Genomic DNA, 22,070 nt, shown 5'->3' on the forward strand with positions numbered 1-22,070 from the left:
GTCTGAAGCCAAATTTCAGCAAGCAACATCTTCCCCAACTCTTAAGTTGTGTGTCCCTTTAATGCTGGAAAATGTAAATAATGATACTTGCATAGAACTCTCTCAACTAAATGTACAGTGAAGACCTTCCCCTTCAAATAGTCTGGAGCTTGAGAATCAGTTTAAAACTACTGGATAATAATTTTTTTTCTACACATAACTTCAATCCACTTGGAAGAAAACTGGACTGGTTACGCAAGACTTTATGTAAGGTACAAACAGAGCCTAAGGTTTTGAGTGCCCAAGAATGCTCTTTTCAAGTAGGTTAAGAGGCACATAAACACCCCGTCATGGCGTAAGGACTCCCCAGAACACCTTCAGGAGAACTATATTTTATATAAGCAGCTGTTTTCATGCAACCTCAGCTAGGGTGGTGCTGCTCTTTACAGGATTAGGTGAGTGGTGTTGTCTTCAGCTGTGTGGGCTTAGATGTGTTTCTCATGTGTGTGTCAAATAACTGCCTGTTAAACAGACAGCCAATCTGGCTGAAGCCAACGCTTCCGAAGAAGACAAGATAAAAGCTATGATGATACAGTCTTGCCGACAGTATGATCCAATCAAGTAAGTTTTGACAGTGTCACATCTGTTCTCTAAAGGCTATGGAAAAATTGTAGAGAATGTTTGTTTGAACAAGAGTGACACATGCATACCTTTTTCTTTTTTTTCCCCAAAAAATTTTAGTTACATGAAGAAATCCTTGGGTCTACCTCCACCATCATATACTTGTTTTCGTTGCGGAAATCCTGGCCACTATATAAAGAACTGCCCAACAAATGGGGTAAGATTGTGGGGGACTTCTGGTGTTACTTAGTTTTTAATTGTTTTACCTTGGCAGTTATGGGACAAATACATGAATATCCATCTTGACAACTGTTCCTCTTGGGGTGTAATACAGAGGTTATATGGCAATGGTGCAAAGCCCTTCAAAATCCAAGGGAAAGATGGAATTCTCAACATGAAATTTTCTTTTTTTCTACGTCATAGACATTACATGTGCCCACAGATCTTCCGCTGTGAACTTGAATGCATATCTTTATATATTTCAATATTGCTAGAATTTTTCTGTTAGAAAGTTCAAAACACTGCTCAAGCCTTTGGAGCATCCTGGCTATATTCATCGAGCAACCCTTAGGCTAAGTTAAAGGGGAGGATTAGAGGCTTTTGCTGCTCAAAATAATCAATGAAATGTCATTGTAAGTGTGGGTCTTAAGATGAGATATGTCCGTATCTCTTTTCTTATCAGGACAAAAAATTTGAGTCTGTTCCCAGAATTAAAAAGAGCACAGGAATTCCAAGGAGTTTCATGGTGGAGGTGAAAGATCCCAATACGAAGGGTGCTATGCTGACCAAGACAGGAAAATATGTGATACCAACTATTAATGCGTAAGTATGGAATTACTGGGACTGACCAAAAAGTGAACGAGAGAAGCCGTGCGTAAATGCCTGAGTGACAGTGCAACCAAGTTGGCCATTGTCTGTAATTACGGGGGAGGAAGCACTGTCATTGGATCTTAACCTTGAAATCTGTGACACTTTCTAATATTAAAACAGGGCGCTCCTGCTGTTTGTGTCCCTGGAAATTGGTTAAGCTGCTGGTATGCTCAGAACCTGTACTTCTACAAAGCATTTCAGTAGTGTTTACAGTGGAGTCGTTCCCTTTGAAAGCTCCTTTTGCTTCTGGTTTACGTTTCAAAAGCTTTTTGAAAAATTTACCATAGAGCTGTTGGACTGAGATGTCCTTCCCCTCTGGCTTTTACCAAAGCCCACGTGTGAAACAGACTGACAATTTCCTGTTGCTATAAATGAAGAAAATACTACTGTGTGCTGACAAGAGTGGCTGTTTTAAAATGCACTTGGAAGCACTTCTGATTTTCTGTCATGGATCTCCTTTCGTAGAAGCTGTGGCATGGACTTCCATTTATAAAACATAATTACTCAGAGACTAACTTTACTCCGAGCCTGCAATTTACATTCACCCTCTGGCAAAGGAGAGGTGGGATTCATGTCACCTGATTTCTAGCTGTCAAAAATGATTTTTCCAGTCTGAGCTAATTTCTTAGATGATCCAACAAATGGGAAAGTTCTGCAGAAGGAAGGTTGTTCCCCCCCTCCCTCTTCCAGTGTTGTGACTCTAGAAGAGTAGTTTAAACTAAATGCCTGTGGTTGTGAAGGCTAATGTGGAGTGAGAATTCCATCTATCATCCTCCTTTCATAAAAGCCAAAGCTTGGAGAAGTTTTCCTTTATCCATCTTTAACTTTTTTCTTTTTCCTTCCCCACCCACCCTCCAGGGAAGCTTATGCTAGAGGAAAGAAGGAGAAGCCTCCCTTCTTACCAGAGGAGCCATCCTCTTCCTCCTCAGACGGTGATACTCCTTCCAGAGGAGTTGATATGTCTCATTTGTAGAGATATTTTGACTGACGCCGCTGTTATTCCCTGCTGTGGAAACAGTTATTGTGATGAATGTAAGTGTTCCTCCCATGTTTGTTAGCTCAAAGCACCACATCTGATCTTCTGAAAGCAGAAAAAGGAGATAACAAAATTAACTTTGCTAACAGCTCTATTTAATACTTAACTATACCCTGATTGGGGAAGAACCCTGCTCATAGAAATGAAGAAAAAAAAGAAGCAGAAAGCTTCTTTTTTTTTTTTTTTTGTGCAGCTGATTACAGTATTGGATATCAAATGCATTTGGCTTGTCCACAGCCTTTTCTCTCATGCAAAACTCTATGGCCACCTCGGGTGACTTCCTGTGATCTGCAACAAATGGCTAGTTAAGCATGTGATCCACATTCTCCTCCATGGGAGAGCTGGTTAAAGCCTTCAGGACTTGAACATACTAATGACTGAGATGCGTTTTACTCATTAACCCTGAGGTTGGTGACTTCGCACTGTACTAGATAGTGGAAAAAAGACTAGTCAGAACATCAAGACACAGCCTACTCTACATCTTCAAATATTACAAGAGTGAGCTGTCAAAACTGCATAGTGTTTTGCTGCGCACTATCAATTTTTTACACTACTGAACATTTATAGATTCAGGCTCTCAATTCAAGACCATATTCACCATCAATCATTTCTGTGTTTTATAATCGATTAGAACCAACAAAATTTCCTTAGTTTGCCCATGAACTATTCTGATGATTCTAATTATTCACAGGTATTAGAACAGCATTACTGGAATCTGAGGAACACACATGCCCAACATGTCACCAGACAGATGTTTCTCCTGATTCTTTAATTGCCAACAAGTGCCTACGCCAGGTAACAGGAAGATTTTTACATCAACTGTTTGTAAGAAAAGTCTGTTTGTAAAAATCTGAAAGGGAAGAAGATACTAATTTACATCTCCTTAAGCAAGGCTGACTGAATAAAACTAGATTTATTTCTCAAGTACATTATCTGTTGTTACAGAAGCATACAACTCTTTAGAGACAATCTGGCAAATTCAGGTCACATTTTTGTTTAACATGATTGCCTCAGTTTGGTGTTAACACTGAAGTACTTTAAATACAGATACTCTGAGTTACCAATCGTTAAAATCAGTGTTTAATGTGATGTGTTCATACAGCACAGAACGCTTTGGGCTGGAAGGGACCTTAAAGATCATCCAGTCCCAACCCCTTCCACCAGCCCCGTCCAACCTGGCCTTGAACCCTTCCAGGGAGGGGGCAGCCACAGCTCCTCTGGGCACCCTGGGCCAGCACACAGGGAAGAGTTTCTGCCTTATGTCTAATCTGACTATATCTGTATGTTGGCTTATTTTAGGATTGATACTATTTATGGGAACACAGGAGTCATTTTACTCTGTGGAGGCTTTTGTCTGTATATCTCCTGGAGGTTCCTAATACCATCTTGTAAATGTTTTTCTGCCTTCAGGCTGTGAACAACTTCAAAAATGGAACTGGCTACACAAAAAGGCGCCGTAAGCAGATTCAGCAGCAACAGCAGCAGCAGCCGCCACCACCTCCACCGCCACTCAGGGCTCCGACACCTCCTGCTGCTCTGGTGACGGCCTCTGAACTTGCTAAATCTTCCTCTGACAATCAGCACTTTGTTGGAAGAGAACACAAGTTTTCTTTCAACATATGCGTTGATTCTCATTCTTTGGTGGAGCTTATTTTCCAACTGTTTGCATTTATTCACCAGGGCTATCAGGTTCCTGTTCTCAAGCAGCCAGCATTACCAAGTCTTCTGGGCCCCCAAGGACAATCAATACCCACAGCTGGTAAGTAACTGCAACTTTAGAATTTCTTCTAAAAAATTGTCTTCAGATAAAGTGAATGGGATTTTTTTCTTTTTCCTCTCCCCACGCCAAAAGTTCATCCAATGAGAGCCGGTGGAATTCGCTCAGCAGGTGCCAGTCCAAGCTGGGAAATGTAAGTATTCTACAGAAATGAAACATATTATACATATTGTAACCTGTTAAATGAGGTGGTAATGCGTAAGTTATAAAACAGCTGCATTATCATGAAATAAGTATGCACAGATAGTTGTGGAGAATACAAGTGGTAATTAATTTTTAAATGGCTTCATTTGGCCTAACAAAGGGGTTCTGTGCTTGCATTAAGGTTATTTAAAATAAAACTCCAGTGCGTGACTCAAAGAGGACTCTGAAAAATTAACTCTTTTTGAGGAAACCATAATTACATATCAAAATTAAATAAAATTAAAAGATCGGATGGAAAGCCAGCCTTTTGATTGCTGGCTGAATAGGCTGAAGAAATTGATTTCCCAATAGAAATCAGCCTCCAATAGATTTTTTTAGCAATCTAATTAATATTGACAGAGCAAATTATTGGAGGAGGCAATGCTGTTATTTTATGACAATTTTGACTGTCTTCAGTTTAGTCATCTCAAATAGCCAAACTGTTTCACCTGGAGAGAGAGGATTCTTTTATCCATTATTGCAATGTCAAGTTATTCCTTCCTTTTGGTATGTATTTGTTGTAGAGAGATTGTAAGGGTGCACTGTGTTTATAAAATTGTAAAGATCAGTGAAAACAAAAACCAGGATCCATCTCACAGATTGTCTAAGACCTCAAATTCAGTAAGAAAGAAAATAAAAAGTCAGGGACAAGAACAGGCCAAATACATCATCACGAGGCAACAACACAGGTAACGTGTGGAAGAGGTTAGAAGTTTGAGAGCAGATGAGTTAATCCCTGTGCAGTACGTTGAAGATCAGAAGTGTGAAGTATTAAGTGTATCAAGGAGTGGCAGAGGAGCAGTGGGCACTTGGCTCGTGGGAGATGGGAGTCTCTTTTAAGCACAGGCAGACTCCATCCACAGTTGCAAAGCTGAGTATACGGAGAGAAGACTGAGGGAGCTGCTGGGGGTGAGGGTGTGGAAGGAAGTATGAGGATCGAGAAGTGAGTGTAGTCTCAAATGAACAGAAAGCAGGGAGGGAAAGTGCTCAAGGTGAGAACAAGAAGTGCTTGCCAACGTGCTCCTGATTCGTTCCTTCACCTTTCAAATCAGAGCAGAGTGTAACAAACAGTGATACGTGTTTTGGGGTTTCTTTAGAAGTCCAGACTGAGGACGCCACACAGGGAACATGTCCAAAGGACTCAGACCCCAACAGTACCAGCACCAACACCGGTCTTTGTGCCTGTGCCTACACCTCCCTTGCACCCTCCACCACCCCACTGCACCTCCTCTCCCACCGCGGGTACCACCACCACCACCATTTCCTCCTCATTACACACCTGGTCAGCCCCCATCTGCTGAGTGCACTGTCCCCCCTCCAGGATATCCCCCAGCCCCTGTAAACATGTCATCAGCTTGGGTGACAACAGCAGCACCAGCGGCTCGTTCAAATCCCACCCCAACGACACAAGCACCTCCTTTACAGAATCACAGAATCACTGAGATTGGAAAAGGCCTTTAAGATCATCAAGTCCAACCGTTAGCCCAACACTGCCAAGCCCACCACTAAACCACGTCCCCAAGCACCACATCTACACGTCTGTTAAATATCTCCAGGGATGGTGACTCCACCACTCCCCTGGTCAGCCTGTTCTAATGATCAACAGCCCTTTCGTTGAAAAAATTTTTCTTAATATGGATCCAAATCTCCCCTGGAGCAACTTGAGGCCATTTCCTCTTGTCCTATCCCTTGTTAGCTGGGAAAAGACACTGACACTCATCTCGCTGCAACCTCCTTTCAGGTAGTTGTAGAGGGTGATGAGGTCTCCCCTCGGCCTCCTTTCCTCCAGGCTAAACAACCCCCAGTTCCCTCAGCCACTCCTCACAAGACTTGTTCTCTAGAGCCTTCCACATCTTCATTGCCCTTCTCTGGACACACTCCAGCACCTCGATGTCTTTCTGGCAGTGAGGGGCCCAAAGCTGAACCCAGTATTAGGAGGTGCAGCCTCACCGGGGCCGAGTGCAGGGGGACAGGTCACTGCCCTGGTCCTGCTGGGATTCCTGACACCAGCGAGGCTGCTCTTGGCCTCCCTTCCCTAGGGAGGAGTTTTCCAGAGAACAACAGAGACTTAAAGTGGAGTAGGCATTTGGCCCAATGAAGTTGCGCTGGTTTTCATGTTTATATTTTGATAGCGTATCGCACTGCAGTTACACTGCATCTGACATGAGCAAAAACGGCATCGTGTTCCTTCCAATATACTTTCTCGTTGCAGATGGCAAATGTGCAAAACTAAAACAAGACAAATGTAATTCTAAAACTTTCCCTAAGCCTTGTAGGAATTCTAAACTGCTTTTGCTTACATAGGATGTCCACCTTTTGCATTTGCATGCAGTATGCATTTTCTCATATTGGCCATGTTTTGTTTCTTGGTGTCTTTTGGTAAAAAAGGTCAAATTAGAATTGGAATAAAGGTGAAACTTCTTTTAACAGGGAAAAGAAAAAGTCCAAACTCTATGAATTTACAAATCATTCTGCAAAGGAACTGATGGAATATAAAAAGATTCAAAAGGAGCATAGGCGTTCATTTTCCAGGTAACTGCCTTCCCTGTCTGCAATGGAGCAGCAGATTGGCTAGAAGAATCAGGAGGAGATCCACTCCACCTCTCTCTCGTTAGGTGGACTGGATGATTCAAGGGATTAGCAGTGATAGGAGTTCCATACGTAGGTTACTAGCTCCAATATGGTAGAGATTACAGTTGACCGACAGCGATAATTTGGCAGCAGTTCTTCCAGAGCAGGTGTGTCTTTCGGTAAAGCTTCTCTGCAGTGACGTCCTTCACCTCCTGACAGCCGTGAGGAGGCCAGAAGCTGAATAGGTGCAGCTGCTGGATTTTGTGTGTCTCCCTGCTCTGATTGTAACCATTACCACAAAGCACTTCGGAGGAGATATGGGAGAGAAATTGTCTTCATTTCCACTTTTGTTTACCTCATGTGGATACGTGGAGAGATTTTAACCTGGACTGCCAGCTGGTGGCTTTCACTAGTAATTTGTTGACATTTTAATTTTTTTCTTAGGAACTGAAAGGTCACACTGGTTTGTAGAGAAATCTTAAATTGGTAAAGGACTTTGAGAGGAGGCATGATGCCAATGAACATATGTGGAATAACGTGAAATGGCTCTTTAAAAAATAACAAAAGAAAAAATTGTGAAGAAGAAGCTCAGGGTAGCTGATGTTTTTTATCCCCAGAATTCACTCAGGCAGGAGTCTGAATAGCTCTCTCTTAGTACTGCTGTCAGTATCTTTCCTTGAGTAATGGCCTCATGGCATATTACTAGATTCTGTGTTTACCAGCTTTTAGATATGACTTTTCTTGAAATGCGGGCACTATCCTTGGTTAGAGCTACAGCTACGTGCAAAAATTTGCTAGGGCATCTGTCTAGAAGTCCTGTATGTAAGATTGCAGCACAAGTACTTTGCATCCTGTACAAGGTCCCAAATAAATAAGTAGGGAAGTTAAACAGACTAAGCTGGCACTGTAAAATGGAGCTTTACTGTCTTCAGGTGAAATCGTGTTTTCTTGATATTTGATACTGTGCTGTAGCCATTAAAACTTGCTCTTTCTGCATCTTACTGCAACAAAAATGATTTGCACCGCAGGTGGTTGCGGAGTAGTGAAAAGTGTACACGTAGCAGTAGAAGCCAGTAACACCCCCTTAAATCAATCAATAGCTCTGGTAGTTCACGTGATAGAAGTAAGTGGAAATAGATGTACCCTTCCTGTATATTTTCACACTAACGAAGCAGCAGTTCTGTCTTGTAAGTGGAAACCTTTGCGTGTTGCCAAATTCTTCCGTGTGCAGTAGCATTATGTCAGCATCTGAAAGAAGCTTTGACATGAGCATAGGGAGAAGAAAAAAACCAAACCAAATTTGGGAGGGAAAAAATTGGGGAGAGATACTCTTTTGAGTTCATTTCATTTCTTTTTACTGTGTTGTGTCTTTCTTAAGGTCCAAGTTTCCCTGCAGTGCTTCATCTTACAGTAGAAGTTTGTATAGCTACTCCGAGGCAAGATCGGGTTCTTCCCGCACTCGCTCCTACTCTCGATCATTTCGTCGTTCCCGTTCTCGTTCCTACTCGCGATCGCCACCCTACCCAGGAAGAGGCAAAGGGAGGAGGCACAACCATCGTTCTAGGTCAAGGCCACGTGGTTATGATCAAGGTTCAAGGTCAAGATCACCCACATCCAGAAGGTCCCATTCACGGTCAAGGTGACGTGCGGAAATAGACTCCACAATCTGATAGATTGTAAAGTAGGTATGTTTATTCAGCGCTGAGGTACACAGGGGATAACTCCTCCTATTGTGTACCCCACGTGTGATGCTGTTACCTAAGATTTATAGAGCAAATGATTACATATTCATAATATTTCGCAATACGCCTATACATATTCAACACCTATCCCCGCTTCGTATTATAATTAGCATTTCCATAATCTCCTCCTAGTTGAGTCTGCGCAGTGTCTTCTGGTGGTGGTCGTGGGGGTCTTTGGGGATGAAGTCAAGCTCCTCTTCCTCCTGTCCGCTCTGTGACCCCAGGTTTTGCGCATACTCAGTTTCTTACTGGCTGTTGTCCAAACCGTGGGTCTAGTTCCAACCGGCTTGGTACTGATAAAGCCTAGAGAGCTCACCGTGTTTTATAAACTGTCTGCTCACTAAGCAGACAGTTAACCGTTATCTAAACTATTTCCCTTGAACTATTTTCTTTTGTTATCCCCTTCTTGCTATTATCCCCTTCTTGCTATTCTCATGTTAACCCTTACATCCCCTGTTCCTATCTTGGCCCTGTATCAATCCCCCCTTTTCTTATTATACTGAGTAAATTCTTTTACTTCAGCAATCCCCCAAATAATATAAAGCCTCATGCATCGCTGTTATTCTTTTAAACATTCTCCAGACCCATAAATACAAAATGATGGTTAGTACTAATAAAATTCCTAAACTACCTAGTAGAATCACAATGGGGTGTATTATAATGTTAAGAATCCTTGTTGCAGAAGGCGACCAGCCGAAAAGAGTATCCCACCAGTTGTGACTTGCATCTTGTTTTGTTCTTTGCAAAACCCTGTTTATTTCTTTTGTATCATGGTGTATAGTAACTAAAGTTTTCTCTCCGTTTCTCTGAATTTCTCTCAAGATCCCTAACAAATCTTGATGTTTAATCAATTGCCTTACTAATGTAAGGTTCATTCCAATAGGTGTAGGTGATAATTCGAGATAATTTATGATTTTAGATTTTATCAACTGGTGGGAAACCACTGGTGCCTAATATACAAAGTCACACCCAGTAATCTTAACAAAGTTACAAATACAGAAATTAGAATGATTCCTAGTAAACAAAGTTACATTGTCAAGATCTATCTCTACGAATACACAAGCGGTTCTTAAACATATACAGCCTTGACCAGCATATATAATCACAGTTTTCTTACTATTATCTGGGTGAATTTCGAAGTGACAGATACTTTGCTCAGTGTCAAGGCATATGTCTCTGGTGTCAATTGTATTACTTTCACAGATGAACCCCTGTTGTTCTCGAGTAATACAAGATTCCACGTTTACAGTCTGCCATTTCTCATTCTCCTTCCGGGCCCATGCTCTATGCTCTGAAGGATAGAGCACTGTATCCTCATGGTTCAACCCTAATGCGATGATGGGATGGATTACATAAACTGTAGCATTACGTATGGTGAGCACAAAGGCAGTAGCCATGTTAGTAGTGGAGTCATAGGTAAAATTCACCATAGTCCACCAAGATTGGAATCTTCTTTCAAAATTGGTAGCTTCGTCCCAAACAGCCTTTCGGATTTCAACTGGAAAAATTCCTTCATTCCCTTCCCTTATGATCAAGGCAGCGGTTGCCTGCAGCCATAACTGTGCCTGTATACAACTAAAAGCTAAAGACACATTATTCTGGGCCATATTAAGTGCATCTAGTATTAATCTGTGATCTTGGTCCTCATTCTTTTCCCATATTGGCAATATTTTTGAAACTTGCCACTGACTAGTTCCCAATGCCAACAAAGATGACTGCAGAGGCTGCTTTAGCTTTGTTAAATCACTTGTTGCAGTGACCAACTTGTTCATTAATACTTCTGAATCGATTCTATTCAAGACTCCCAACCCCGTTCCTAATACTCCAGTTAAATCTCTTTTTGTTCTGCTTTCAAGGTGCATTTGTTTTTGTGTCCATCTCGTCCAGCCCTTGAAAGATGTTTCTACGAAAGGAAGACAGGCTGGTTGGATTTCGGAGATATTAGTCTGTATTATCAATTCAACATGCTTAAGAGACCAATCTGGGTTAAATAATAATTGTTGTTGGCCCACATTCCTAATCATATATGGGCCAACTTCATAAATCTTAGGCCCTGGTTTTGTTTGGGGTTGAGTTGTTTGAGTTGTGTCTGGCGCTGTTGTTGTTGTGCTGGCTGTCTTCTCAGTTGTTGGTGTTGTTGTTGCGTTGTTTATTATTATATGAAATCTGAAGGATAATCCCAATATCGGCTGCCACTTGACCCAGAGACATACTACGGAAATTGATTGGTTAAGAGTAGAGTTATACCAACAATCTGATTTTGTTGTATCACAGACTTGGTTTGCTAAAAGGGCGCCCGGTTCCCCAGTTTCCATACGTGTTCTTACTGTGATCTGTTTTGCTGCCCAGTGAGTAGACTCATTAATTGCTCTGCATCCTATTTTAATTTCTTGTCCCAATGTTCCCTGCAATTGTTGTACTCCTTGATAGGTGTGATTCTTTTGAGTTTACATTTATCCCCTGTATAACTGTAGTAGCCAAATTTAGAGTCGTGTGTGTGCTGCCTATCCCCATACTTCCAGTATACCCAATGTGGGCCTGGGACCATGGCCATTCACTGAACCTTTGACTATACATTAAAGGAAAAATGATTATCAGACTTATCGTGAGAAGCGTAATCTTCCTGGTCGAACTTGGGTAACTTTCCATGGAGATTTATGGGCTTTCTTCACTCGGGTGTGATGTATCCAGGCCGAGTATTCCTTAATCTTGATGGCTGTGAACGTCGTGAGCAGCACCTGGAATGGCCCTTCCCACCGTGGCTCCAAGGTTTTTTTTCTGTAAGAGACTTAACATATACATAGTCCCCAGGTTGTATATCATGTACGGGTCCATCCAACCCTCTACCTCGAATACCAATTACATGTTTTCTGATCTTATTGAGTTGTTTCCCTAACGCCACCATGTAGGAGCTCATAATTTCATCTCCAATTTGTGTGGATATTCCTTTTTGTACCCCGTATGGTTGTCCATATAAAATTTCAAAGGGGCTCAGCCCTTCCCTTGCCCTTGGCCTTGTCCGTATGCGTAAAAGGGCCAAGGGCAAGGACTGAGGCCATGTCAGGTTTGCTTCTTGCCCCAATTTTACAATTTGCTGTTTGATTAAGTGGTTCATCTTTTCCACTTGACCGCTTGACTGAGGGCGGTACGGGGTGTGAAGCTGCCAATCTATACCCAAATGGTGGCTAATTTGTTGTACTACTTTTGAGACAAAGTGTGGTCCTCTATCTGAGGATATGATTGCCGGAACCCCAAATCGTGGTATTATTTCTTGTATCAGTACTTTAGTTACTTCCCGAGCCTTAGCGGTTCTAGTAGGGAATGCTTCTGGCCAGCCTGAAAAGGTATCAGTCAGTACCAACAAATATCGATACCCCCCTTTTCTTGGTAATTCTGTAAAATCTACTTGCCATTGTTGCCCAGGCCCGTTGCCCTTCCCAATCTGACCCATTTCTAGTTTGGGGGCGTTTTTGGGATTAGTCCGGAGGCAGATGTCACATTGTTGAGTCACCTGCCTTACCGTGGTATACAAATTCCTGGCTACAATCTCTTTTATCAAATGACTATACAAAGCTTCTGCTCCCCAGTGTCTCTTTCTATGCTCCTCTCGTGTGAAATGCCATAGTAAACGAGAGGGGATAATTAACTTCCCCTGTGGGGTATAAGCCCACCCTTCCTTGTTATATGTCCCTTCCAGATCTGCAATAAATTTCTGATCCTCCCTGGTATATTCTGGTTTACTTTCCAGGGAAATTTGCCTATCGGGAATAAGTGCTCCTTCAGTCTTTATCTCTATTTTGGCCGCCCGTTTTGCCTCCCTATCCGCCAGCTCATTTCCTTTTTCCAATTCAGAGCTCACCTTTTGGTGTGCTTTAATATGCATAATTGCCACCTTCTCAGGAAATTGAACAGCTTCCAATAGCTTCAAAATTTCTTCCGCATGTTTAATGTTTTTCCCTTGGGAGTTCAATAGTCCCCTTTCTTTCCAGATTGCTCCATGTGCATGCACAACTCCAAAAGCATACTTGGAGTCCGTGTATATGTTTATGATCTTACCCTTAGCTAGTTCCAGGGCTCGGGTTAAAGCAATTATTTCTGCCTTTTGCGCAGACGTATTTGCAGGCAGAGGTCCTGATTCTAGTACCTTTTGACTGGTGGTAACGGCATACCCCGCATATCGATTACCGTTCAGGACGTAACTGCTTCCATCCGTGAACCAGCTCTCTTCATCCTTCATGGGGCTTTCTTTTAGGTCAGGGCGACTTGAGTATGTCGCCTCAATTGTTTCCAAGCAGTCATGGTGCACTGGTTCTCCCATGTTACCACTGAGGAAAGAAGCTGGGTTGATAATATTAGTGACTATTATCTGTACATCATCTTGTTCTACTAGTGCAGCTTGGTATCTCAGAAATCTTTGTGGGGAGAGCCAATGCCCTCCCTTCGCTTCCAGGACTGCCGACACTGTATGTGACACATAGACAGTCATTTTCTGGCCCAGAGTGAACTTCCGAGCTTCCTGTATGTTCAGTATCAGGGCAGCCACCGCTCGCAGACACCCAGGCCACCCTTTTGCAGTTGCATCTAGTTGTTTAGAGAGATAGGCGACAGCTCGTCGATATGGACCTAGGTCTTGTGCCAGTATTCCCAGGGCAATGCCCTGCTTCTCATGAGAAAAGAGAAGAAACGGTTTACTCACATCTGGAAGTCCTAGAGCCGGGGCCGACATCAAAACCTTCTTCAGTGAATCGAAGGCTCGCTCAGCCTCCTCATCCCATTCGAGGTGCGTCTGTTCGGTGTTTGTTAGCGCATACAGGGGCTTAACAAGTAGTCCATAATTATAGATCCATAGCCTGCACCACCCCGTCATTCCCAAGAAGGTTCTTAATTCTTTTACTGTCTGAGGTTTCGGGGTTTGACATATGGCCTCCTTACGGGACTGTCCCAAAGTTCTTTGCCCTGCAGTGATCTCATAACCCAGGTAGTTTACTTTACGTTGTATCACCTGGGCTTTCTTCTTAGAAACTCGATACCCCCGCAGTCCCAAAAAATTTAACAAGCTCACCGTCCACGTTGCACAGTCCTCTTCTGTCTCAGTAGCGATCAAAATGTCGTCCACGTACTGCAATAATTTTCCTTTCTCGGATGGGGCTTCCCAGGATTCCAAGTCCTTTGCAAGCTGGTTGCCAAAAAGAGTAGGGCTATTCTTGAACCCTTGTGGCAACACCGTCCAGGTGAGTTGGGTCTTTCGACCAGTTTTAGGATTTTCCCACTCAAATGCAAACAACTTTTGGCTGGCTTTATGGAGAGGAAGGCAAAAGAAGGCGTCCTTCAAATCTAAGACAGTAAACCAAATCAACTCTGGTGTTAATACAGTTAACAGGGTATATGGGTTTGCTACCACTGGGTGGAGATCTTCAACTATTTTATTCACAGCCCGTAAGTCCTGAACCACTCTATACGACCCATCAGGTTTCCGAATGGGCAGTATAGGGGTATTGAACTCAGACTCACACTCTTCTAATAACCCTAATTGCAAAAATTTTTCTATTACCGGTCGGATTCCTTCCCTATCCTCCCTTTTTAAAGGATACTGTTTAATTCTCACCGGTCGTTGACCTTCCTTAATCTTGATCTCAATCGGTAGAGCGTTTTTCGCCCTTCCAGGTACATCGGTAGCCCAAACTCCCGGATATACTTGGTCTAAAATTTCCTCACTAATTTCTCCTCCTGACGAAGAACTAGTTAGAGTGAGACTCAGCACTTGAATGTACTGCTGATCTTTTACCTCCAAGGTGACTTCCCCTTTCTCAAAGACAATTTTTGCTTCCAGTTGTTCCAGCAAATCCCTCCCCAGGAGAGCTTTTGGGGAGTTAGGCATATAAAGGAATTTATGAATTCCCCATTGCTTTCCCAATTTATACTCTAAAGGTTTACAAAAATACGCCTTTTCAGATTGGCCGGTCGCTCCCTTTACCATAACATAGTCGTCCCCCAGTGGTATTAAAGCTTGATTCAAAACAGAGTACGTTGCTCCTGTGTCTACCAAAAGTTCTACTTCTTCTTGTTCTCTCCCCAGCTTAAGTTTAACCAGTGGATCCACCAGGGTAGATCCCCCAGGTCCCCGTCAGTCCTCTGTTACATTTGCTATTTTTACATTCATTGAAGCCTTCCCACTTTCCGTAGGGCGCAGCTTCTGAAGTTTTCCACCTTATCCACCTTTGTACATCTCTGTCCAATACTACATGATGAGCAACACCTTTTCAACTTACCCCTACTTTCCTTATTTTCTCGTTCAAGTGCGAGCACCATAGGGTCCTGTGGGGGTACTAACCCACAGTCCCTTTGACACTCTGGGTGATTTCGCAAAGTAAAAAACATATCCGCATATGATATCTCATCCCATTTTCCTTCTCTCCTTATAAACAACATAAGTTGTAACAGAGTGTTATAGTCCAGTGTTCCATTAAGCGGCCATTTAGCACCATCCTCCAGCTTATACAGCGGCCACCACTGATTGCAATATTTTACAAGAGTCCTTTTGCTTTCCGTACCTCCGCTCCCTGCAATATCCCGCCAATGGGCGAGTATACAGCCGAGAGGGCTCTTTTTTAATATCCCTCCCTGAGTATTACCCATCTTGTTTTTGTAAAACACTCACTCCAAACGCTCACACTTAACACAATCACCACACAGCATTCACTCACAATCTCACAATCTCACGGACGTCCACACACTTACGAGTCCACACACTTACAACACTTTCAGCAAGAGAAAAAAAAACACAACAGAACAAAGGCCTTTTCAATCACTCCTGCCTGTGGCCGCCCTCTCGGCCAACAGGTCCCCGATTGGAGCCGGCGACCGCTCTATCGGTCTGTGGCAAGGTGTAATTGCCCCCTAGACTCCCCTAACCCGCACGAATTCGCGCCTTTTCGGTGCACCTACCCGGCTTAGCTGCACGCCAGACGTCTCTGCGCGATTTACCAGCTGCCCCAGCCACGCGTACGACTTACAGGCTCCTATCCTTAAACATACCGTTTGGTCCGCGGCTTCAGGAAGTCCTTGTCTGCCCCCCACGGTGAGCGGCTGGTAGCGGAGGCTCCTCCGAGGAAAGTGCTCGGGGCGCGCCTGGGAGAGTCCGCCCCGCAGTCGATCCCGTAGTCGAGCAGAGAGTCTCCTGGCTGGCTCGCCAAAACTGACGTGCGGAAATAGACTCCACAATCTGATAGATTGTAAAGTAGGTATGTTTATTCAGCGCTGAGGTACACAGGGGATAACTCCTCCTATTGTGTACCCCACGTGTGATGCTGTTACCTAAGATTTATAGAGCAAATGATTACATATTCATAATATTTCGCAATACGCCTATACATATTCAACACCTATCCCCGCTTCGTATTATAATTAGCATTTCCATAATCTCCTCCTAGTTGAGTCTGCGCAGTGTCTTCTGGTGGTGGTCGTGGGGGTCTTTGGGGATGAAGTCAAGCTCCTCTTCCTCCTGTCCGCTCTGTGACCCCAGGTTTTGCGCATACTCAGTTTCTTACTGGCTGTTGTCCAAACCGTGGGTCTAGTTCCAACCGGCTTGGTACTGATAAAGCCTAGAGAGCTCACCGTGTTTTATAAACTGTCTGCTCACTAAGCAGACAGTTAACCGTTATCTAAACTATTTCCCTTGAACTATTTTCTTTTGTTATCCCCTTCTTGCTATTATCCCCTTCTTGCTATTCTCATGTTAACCCTTACATCCCCTGTTCCTATCTTGGCCCTGTATCAAAGGTCTCCAGTATTTAAAGGCCAGCCTCCACCTAAACTTAGAAGGAGAGAGGGAGCATTTTAACAGATATACAGAGCTCCACCATATGATATGAAAGCTTCTTATGGCAGATCTGTTGGCTTTAGCGATCCATTTGACAAAGGACTGACGCAGACAATGGGAAAGGAACTATAGGGAAAAATTTTACAAGGGCTGTGCTGCTGGCGCTCAACTTGACCTCCAGTAAACAGAGAGGACTTTTCTCCAGCTAGGTTTGGTCCACCTGGGACGAGATGGGAGGACTCACCAAATGCTCGGGAATGTAGGGAGAATTATTCTGGTGGGCAGAGCTACCAAAGTCATAATAGAGCTGGAAATTACGCTGAAAAACCTTCTGGAAGAGAGAGCGATGGCATCAAAGACGCTACAAAATCCAAAGAGAAGACGGTGGAAAAGCCACTGGAAGATGACAGAGGAAAGAAACATAAAAATTACCAGAAGAGAGGACAACAGGAGGAGAATTAAGGATTTCCCAGTCCTGAGTGGTATGGGAGGTGGGAGAAAACCAAGGGAACCAGTTACAGCAGCAGATGTTAAAACGAACTCTCTGTTCCCAAGCAGATATGATGCCACCCCTGTGAGAGATAAGTTATGGAAGCAGATGCTGTTGCTTTCAGACCAACCTCTGAAAAGGAGACAAAAAGAGAAGAATAAGCCAAAAGAGAAGAATAAGCCAAACCCAAAAACTGAAGTGACAGAGGAGAAAGTAGAAGTGGCCGTTCCTCCCAAGAAAGACAACATAGTAACTCCAGCTCCAGTTCCCAAGAGCAGGTGGACACTGATCATGAAAAATCTCCTTGACAGGAACCTCCTGTGAAAAAAGTGGAGGAGTAGACAACTTTAATTCCTTTATGTTCTTAATTCATCTTCATATGATCTCTTGTCAGGCATTTTTGAACTTGTGCATGCTCTTTATTTTGAAGAGAAGCACACAGCATCATTTCTCTTTTCTCGGTATCTAGCTACAGCTGCCAACCTTTCCAGAGCAGAGTTATGCTTAAAACTTATTTTTTTTTTTGTGAGGAGAGAAAGAGCAATCTCAGGAAAATATCTGCCCTGTAACAGTCACATTAAGAAGAAGTGGTAATGACTGCAAACGTGACTTTCGAGTAACTCAGCTGGGCTAATAGATGTTCAAATAAGCTTACTGCCCTCAGACCAAAATCTTATTTGGAACATATAATTAAATGGGCAGCTTGCTCTCTAGATTTCTTATTTGTGAATTCTTAAGCACTGATTATGTATTCACGTAGTGGTTTGGGTAGTCCAACATGTTGGTTAATTCTGACTTGGGGAGTTGCTCTAATTAGATAGCACTTGGTCAGTGCTGTTTTGGTTCTAGTTTGATTTGAGTTTATAATGGCTTTAATCTTCCTAATACAAGTCTTGGGTTTTTTGTTGTTACGTTTAATACAAATATGAAGACATGACTTCAAACAATAAACAACATGTGATAGAAAGAAACCTGATTCAGTATGTCTTTAATTAGATGTGTTGTATATTACAAGCCATGACAGGTCACTGGAAGATAACTTGATTGCTCAGTCCAGTAGACAGCTCCCTTTTACATTTGTTTTCTTTCTTGGATGCATCAAAAAGCTCAAGAAACTAAGGAAAAAGGCTTGAAAGGTAAAAATAAAAAGAGGCAATAGTTATTAAAGGCATAAACCTAAGAAAATCGGCGTCTTTGGTGAAGAAAGAGCAGAAGGTGGCTGACAAACTCAGGATACAGCAAGTATATTCCTTCTCCATGTTTTAAGGTTTCTCAATCTTTGTAATGAGTCTTGAAAGGCCTCTATGGCTTTTTCCTCCTTCAGCTCCAAAGTAAGCTTTTTATGACTTCATCATAACATTGCTGCCATACAGCTTTGAAGAACAAAGGATTAAGGGTGAACAGTGAATGAGTATTTTTTCAGGAGTGGGGTGGTGGGTGGGCGTTGAAGGGAAGAGCTTCTTCTTGATTCTCTAGCAGTCTTGGTGGACACTGGCAGGAGAAAGCATTTAATTGACTTCTTTATGGATTATTATCCAAGCTGACATAAAACCTAACTTGGAGGAAATCATACACATGCTGCACCCACAATCCCCTTTGCACTAAACTCCAGAGGAGAAAGGAGTCCCTGCTTCAACAGCCGTACAGCTCAGGCAGGTGCTACCAGGGGTCCTCCTGCCCCTCCTTCAAGAGGAGCAGCCCCCACGGCTTCCACTGGCGCAGGTGTCCATGTGGATGCTCCAAAGCAGGCCTTGGTTCTGCTGTGCAAAAAGGACAAGGCTAAACAAGTTGAATTCCATGAGTTTGTCTTTAAGAATATCTTTAATTCATTTCCTATCCCTTCTGTTATATAGCAGCACACAAGAATGACACAGCAGATGAGAAACTGGCTTGGATGTAATTCAAGTCTTAAAGTGACTAAAAGAAAAAAAAAAAAAAAAACAAAATAAAGCAACAAAGAAAGAGAGAAAGTGAGGATTTAAAAGACGTGACTCGCTGCCCAGATGTTGTTCATTTCTATCAGTTATCAGTATTTCTGTAAAGCTTGTGGCTGGGGATTGGGACATTCTTGCTAACCCTGGTTTTAAGGCTGCAGTGACATAATACGCAATTCAAGCAAATCCAGCCAAGGTGCTCTCAGGAACAGCAGTCATGTGCGTTACATAGCACCTCTATCCCGTGCTGAACAAGGGTGGGGTAAGACAGAACTCCCTTTGGGAAATGCACTCGCACCTTGTTGAAAATGCTGAATGCAAGACCTCGCTAAATTAGCTGCTGGTCTCACTCAAGGCTGAGCAGCTGTCACCTGCCTCTGTGAACACGAAAAATGAAGTCAATGGGGTGGGCTCAGCACACTGCAGAAGAGAACGAGCACTTCAGGCTGAACCTCAGCAAGACATGAGCCACTGAAAACAGATTCTTCAGTGATGCCTCTTACCAGAGAGAGCTGTAGGAGTTTCAGCCCGTCTAGTGGAGAACGAACGCTCTGTGGGTGCAGGCATGCCGGTATCAGGAAGGAAAGGTGGGCTGTAATGGTTTAATGGTCTTTATTAAGTTAAAAAGGGGAAGCCTAGCAAGGCAGAGCAAAGCTTCGAGTCACCAGTGCCCGGGGAACTGCTTCACCAAGGAGGTGACGCCGAGCACACTCTCGGTGGTCTCGGTCCAGCCGGGATCAGGGTGACGCACTGAATAATGACAAATTCTCTTCAGTTTGTGAAGGGGGAGCACTGCCAAGAGGCAATGCTGCCATCCTGTATGCAAGCCCCCAACTTATTGCCTCCTGTTTACATCTTTCATTTCTGTTTTTTCCATCCTACTGACCTTCAGATCTAGTCTGTTGCGTAGCAACACGTTTCAAATACTGAAATGGGCTCTCTTTGTTGCTCCCAGTGTTCAAACATGTTGGTTTGGCCTGGGCAGCAAGGTATTGGGGAAACATCGCTCCTGGATTTTGAGAATCAAATAGGTTCCCACCGTTCCCCCTCCTCCCCAAACTGTGTAGGATCCAGCCCTATTCCCCCGGCCCTGCTGTGTGCAGCCTGGCTTCCTCCGTTTCGCTGCCTCCTACCAAGAACACAGCCAACACCTGAGATGTGTGCTGTGTGCTACAGGCCAAGGAAAGTGTTAAGTGGTTCCAATTTATTTTATGCAGCCGTGCAGCATGGTACATTTTGGAAGGAACGCTGGGATAATGTATCAGAAGTTACTGAAAATGAGGTGATACTGGTAGTGGTTTATTTTCAGTGCCTGGCTTGGGACAGAATGCACTCAGATTTTCTAAAATACACATCTATTAGAGAAAAATGAGTGCAAGGTAAAGAGCATCATGCTGCACTTACTGCTAAAGGTATGTTTTCATTTCATTCAAACAAGAAAGTAAACAAAGATTGTACCTGCAGAAGAACTTGAACAGCTGTCTTTGTTTCCCAGAGTGAGTGTACAAGCACCGGGGAGCAGTTGGCAGGATGAGACTGTCAGCCTGCTCTGGGCAATAAACCCTCCAGAGAGGAAAGAGAAACCCCACTTTTTCAAATACAGCTCCACCTATCTTCCTATTTCTTTTTGTTAGATTCTGTTAGCAGTCAGACTCTAAGCATGTGATTAAACTTAAAAAATCAAGGCATTTAAAGACTATTTACTGTATTAAAGCCTCCTACAAGCAGTGCACTCTATTGCCCTGTGGATAGTATAACACCATGACTGGTAATTTTCCTCTTCTCTTCTCGTACAAGGACGCATTTTGAAGGCAAATCCAGTGGTGCCCCACCACAAACAAGGCTGTGAAAATCCAGACATCCACTGTTACAAACAGGGAAAAGCTGTGGGCGTTTGCTTCAGACTCTGCAAAAGATTTACCAAGCCCAAGGAAAGCGACGATGAAGAAACTCCAGAGCGTCATTCGGGATGGCGGGTGAGATTTCCATCAGTGCTCCTCCAACGTAGCAGCCCCGTTCTGTTTGAGGATGCAGCGTTGGAATCGAACTGCAAGAGCAGTCTTCTTTACTGCCCATGGTACTCTAGTGCCAACACCTTTCATGTCCCAAATGAAGTTGCCAAGACTCTAGTTAAACCTCTGCAGAACAACCTTAGTGCATGATTTCATTCAAGAGTCGAGTCCAGATATGTGGTATATCATAACCCACACCCCATCTGGGGAACGGATTTGATTGATTTTTACTTCAGACTTATCTGCTGTTAGAGATTTTCATTTTCTAGTCAAAAAGCAAAATGCTGATTCTCTGCATTCTTTTCCCCTTTCATAGAGTGTTGTACTATGTTTAGTAATGCTTAGGCTAGAAAAGCAAGTGGAAGAAGAGTGGGGTGACTCCTTTAAATGCAGAAGAGGAAAGTATCCTTTAGGGGGAACAGTTACTAAGCTTGAAGGTGTGGACACCAGAAAAAATGTGTATGGCCTGGCCCTGAGTAAATTTAAGCTGAAAACTGGAAGAAAACTCCTAGTGCTTGGATGATTTGGGTTCTGCAACACCCTCCCTGGAAACAAAGAAAAGTAGAAAGCAACCAGCCAGCCTCTTACTGCTTCCTATGGAGTTCAGTAAGTGTATGATGGGCCTGGAGATCTCTTCCAACCTCTCCTTCCTTCAAATTAACCGCCTCTTCAGGCATTGTCTTTCAGGATACATGTTCCCTTTTCATATTTTAATTGCCCTGATGTCCTCTTGCCTGAAGGACTGAACTGCTGCTGACCAAGTATTTTGATGGCAGAAAGTGCTATGCTGACAGGAGCGCTTCACTTGTGAATTGCGCTGAGGTACCGATTCAGATGATGTGGTTTCATCTAGCAAGAATTACACTTCTTAATCAGTTAATAAGCACGGGAAGAACTTTACCACGTTTGAACTCCTCTACCACTACTGCTCGCATTGAGACTGATACCTTGCCTGCAGAGTTCTGCTGAGGCCTGGCCGGGGGGAGGATTGGCATTACACGCTATCTGTTTCATGGGTTCCCCTAGGATGTTAAAA

At 43.3% G+C, this 22,070-nt stretch overlaps 1 pseudogene; it reads left to right on the top strand.

The window, feature by feature from the left end:
* Positions 1 to 511: 511 nt before the first annotated feature.
* On the top strand, positions 512 to 17,429 carry LOC122153871 (annotated as a pseudogene).
* Positions 17,430 to 22,070: the final 4,641 nt, after the last annotated feature.

Source organism: Tyto alba, unplaced genomic scaffold, assembly GCF_018691265.1.
Source record: "Tyto alba isolate M040663 unplaced genomic scaffold, T.alba_DEE_v4.0 Super-Scaffold_26, whole genome shotgun sequence".
NCBI classification, from domain to species: Eukaryota; Metazoa; Chordata; class Aves; order Strigiformes; family Tytonidae; genus Tyto; species Tyto alba.